At 52.8% G+C, this 4146-nt stretch overlaps 1 protein-coding gene across 1 annotated transcript in view; it reads right to left on the bottom strand.

The window, feature by feature from the left end:
* Positions 1-4146, bottom strand: part of LOC122386795 (D-beta-hydroxybutyrate dehydrogenase, mitochondrial-like) — a 39400-nt gene that overhangs the window by 15590 nt on the left and 19664 nt on the right. The window lies entirely within an intron of this gene.

Consider the following 4146-nt stretch of genomic DNA (forward strand, 5'->3'; position numbering starts at 1 on the left):
TCAGGAGGTCAGCGATGAGCGCGTAAAAGATAAAGGGGGTTGGACGTCCATCGAGGCCTGCTTTAGTACGCGTCCCGGCCTGACAAGGTTGTATGATGACCGGATAAAGCGAGACGCTCACAAAACAACACAGCTGTGATCGGAACTCGGATACCGAACTAAAGAGAGATGCTTCCGCCGTAAGAACTCTGTGCAAAAAGGTAAATGTTTCGAGCACCACCCGAGACCACTTCCTTATGACGTTTTATAGATGATATCCAAACAGGCGAAGTCTTTGCTAACATCGGTCTTTTAACATCGCGATTTGGAGGAAAGACCAGAACTGTAGCATGTGAGCGACTGGAACGGGAGACTGTTACAGAAAAATAAGCTTCATACTATCGATTGACCCTTGTCATTTACTAACTTAATCACTTAATCAGAGATTGGGAAGGTGCCTTCATTGTGCATACACTACGGGCTAATCACAGCCCTAAAGCCTGATCAAGGGATAAAATGACCATACATAATGGAATCACATTAGCTCTAATTAGAGCCTCGGCTTTCCAGCTTCATGGTCATATTCAGGGGCCAGAAAATTACAGCTTCGGGTCGGCTCACAGCGCAGAGACTCCATTACCAACCAATCGCCGTATAAAACTTATAGTCTGTGACGTAACCTGGTCCTCTGGAGATAGGACTTTGTAACTCTCTGAGGCTGCAGCTGGACGTATGACGTCAGCGCGACAGCTGCTCAGCAGCTGCAGCTGTCCCGGGTCACACCGGAGCAGCTGTCTCGGGTCAGACAGGGGCAGCTGTCCCGGGTCACACCGGAGCAGCTGACTCGGGTCAGACAGGGGCAGCTGTCCGGGTCACACAGGAGCAGCCGTGCGGGTCATACCGGAACAGCTGTTCGGAGCCAGCCAGCTGCCAAGACGGTATCCAGCTGTGTGAGTGCCAGTGAGCAGCTCTTGACGGCGCAGCCAGGTGAGGAAACATGGTGAGACGGTGTGACGCGACGCCCAAAACGATTGCCAACGCCGCCCGCCGACCGGGTCCGTCTCGAGTTCCAGGTGACGTATATGGTGATACATGGATTGGGGAGGATGACAAAATATCGCCAATGGAGTTGCTCAAGACAATCTGTGTGTACGTGAGCTGGAATACATTTCAGTCAGTTGATATGGATAGGCAGACGTTTGGTCACGCTGTGAAGGTAAACAGCTCAGGGTCGCTCAACAGCCTGGGGCGAGTTGAGCACCGTCCAGCGCCTCACGTCACATTTCGTGATCGTTTCTTGCCCACTAATCCGTGACATCCGCTTCAGCATACACACCTCCGCACTCGCGTGCCGACGCACACAACACGCGTGTGCTCACTGCTTCTAATCCTTCACAGCCTTCATTCCTCCACCAGCCAGGCCCGCCGAAGTGCCTTCACGGGACGGCGGGCCTACCAAGGTCGCCGTGCCCGCCCGTCCGTCGGGCCCAACCGAACCGGCGCCCGACCTCACCGCTGATTTGTTCAACGAGCTGAAAACGGTCGGAACAGTAGTGGCGGGACAAGCGCAGTGGCTGTGGCGCAGGCGGACAAATTCGACCGTTTGTCTCTGCAAGAGGCCAGCGGGGCTGTTGAATGGTCAGACCGGCTGCTGATATTACGCGGGACTAAGCGGGGCAGCAGAGTAGTGTGTGTGTAGAGGGGGAGGAATATAACTGCCCAGTGCCCATGTCCGTTCTTAGTCTAAAGCTTCGTCAGGAAATACTGCGCAGTAGTCCAATCCAGGCCCTCGTATACCACCCGCTCTGCGACCAGCCCTCGTATGCCCATTCTGCGACGGTCTCATAAGGTCCAAAAGCTCTGTCCAAGCAATCCCATCCAATAACCGTCCCCGACCCACCCATAGCTCTCCTGAAGCTTGCTTAAGCCCACTCGTAATCCATTCAAGTCTGTCTCAACCCTCCTACAGCCCCACCCGGCTTAGCCCAGACCGGCCCAGCTCTGCAAGCCTAGCCAAGCCCAGCCAACCACCCCAAACTAGCACACATGACACAGCCCTGTTCTACCCTGCACAGTCCAGCACAGCCCAGCCCTACAGCAAGGCTCAGCCCAGCCCGGTACAAATCAAACCTCAGTCCAGCCAGCCGTCCGACTGGTCAGTCGGCCCAGACCAGTCCGTGCCATATCAGGCCGACGCTGTGGAAACACTCGTCATGCGGCGGCGAATTAACGTGGGCAGCAGCCGTGTCGGTGGCCACAGGTTTCGCAGGGCCTCTCTCTCTCTCAGCCAGTGCGGTGCAGCTCTCGCCCCTCTCTTTACGGCAGCGGCAGCACCCGAACGGCACGATTAACTGAATCTGGACAAGAGTGAGTTTGAGTTAGCGGTCGGTCGACCTTTGCGTGGACAGTTGCACTGTCACTAGGCATCATCCTGAATAATGCCGCCATTGACCTGTGAAGAGTTTTGGTGACGAATGACGATGCGAGATGAATTGGAGAGGAGTTATGCAAATATTCAACCATGAGTCAACTGGACGGAGCTGGGCCAAAGTCAGGATTTAAGGAATAAATATGCTGAGTTCAGTGGAGGTGAGTATGCTTCGATCTCCTTTGTACAATACGAGTATAACGGTCATAACAAATGAAAAATTGCGGCGGAGGTCGGAAGAATAATCAGAAATTTGTAAACGAAAGGATATCCTGGAAATCTTCACGTTAAGCTTCAAGCGCCGTGACTGGCACAACTGCATTCCTGGGTGCTCCTGTAGCACATCGGACAGGACAATGATAAGGTGTGGTGCCATCCTCAAGCTCACGAGGGGCCCCGGACAAGTTAAGGTCGGATGCACGTAACTACACATCCTCGAACATCGGACAAGAACTTCAGTCACGCGTTCACTGCGCTCTGGTAACAGGAAAACTGAGCATTGATTAGAGAGCTCGAGCAAATAGTTTGTTCGTGACTTTGAGTTAGTGAGACGTTGCATCGTGAACTCTCACTGAATGCCTTCCATTAGAGGGACACCACGAGTGGCCGAGCTACCGTAAACGAGCCGTCCGACCCTGCGTGACGGCAGGTCCAGCTTCCGTGACGGTCGTCAGTCGAACGACCGTCTCGTGATGAAGGCTGATGGACGGGTTTATGGCTCACTCATGGACCGGGGAAGTGTCGGGAAAGAGCGGTTTGAGCCGATCATTAAATAAAGGATGAAACGGGGAAAGCGAGTCGATGTGCGAAGGAGCATGAGAAGGTTTAGTTTGATCGTTTCAGAAAAATGACGTGGATCATCACGTCAATGATAATTACCGTCTACAACGCATGTTTTCCGCTAGCTCCAAGGACAGTCTGCTTCAGCCCATCTATCGCTCATCAATCAGTTTCACTTACTCGGAACTTCAGTACCAGGAATATGCTTCGCTTGACGTCAGGAATGCAGGTACCATCGCCAAGCCTGCCACTTTCCTCGACAGTGCCCCTCCTCCCTTGACCCATCCCCTCCTAAACTGACGGCACAACTGTTCGTGAAGGTCACGAAGCCTGCACCGATGTTCGGCAGTGAAACCAAAGCCTGTCTGACCTGTCCCTTCAGGATTCCTGGCCATCGAACACATTGTTTGCCGTGGCATTTGAGCATAAACTCACAACGAGTGTCGACAGTAGTACTCACACGTGGCATCAGCGAGTGAGTATATACGAGCAGACGCTCGTATCATTCAGATAGCCGAGATCCGTGTACTACGATGATAAGGTCCAATACTACGGAGCAGTTGCCACGGAGCGCAGTTCTCTGCCGGACCGTGTTGACAGAGGGTTGGCTCTGGCCTCCAGCGAGCCCTGCAGGAGCTGGATCAGTTAGAAACGGAACTGTCAATATCGATTTGAGAACTAAACGAATCTGTAAGTACCGAGCACGCTTGGCGGCGAAACAGTTCACTTACAAGTTAGAAGAGTTTGCTGTCGATATACCTACACGATTGCAGGCAAATAATGGGGTCTTCCAAACTTGCTATCGCATGGACTGGAAGATTAGCCGTCCTTCAGTGTACCTATATCCTCTCTCGAGAAATAATAATTGTGTCTGTTTTAGATCCAGGGATACCTAGACACGACTGAGGACCAATCAGGGCTCGAAAGCCGTCTAGTATGTGAGCAAATTGATAGCTCAG

This window comes from Amphibalanus amphitrite, unplaced genomic scaffold (assembly GCF_019059575.1).
Source record: "Amphibalanus amphitrite isolate SeventyFive unplaced genomic scaffold, NRLGWU_Aamphi_draft 000263F_arrow, whole genome shotgun sequence".
NCBI classification, from domain to species: domain Eukaryota; kingdom Metazoa; phylum Arthropoda; class Thecostraca; order Balanomorpha; family Balanidae; genus Amphibalanus; species Amphibalanus amphitrite.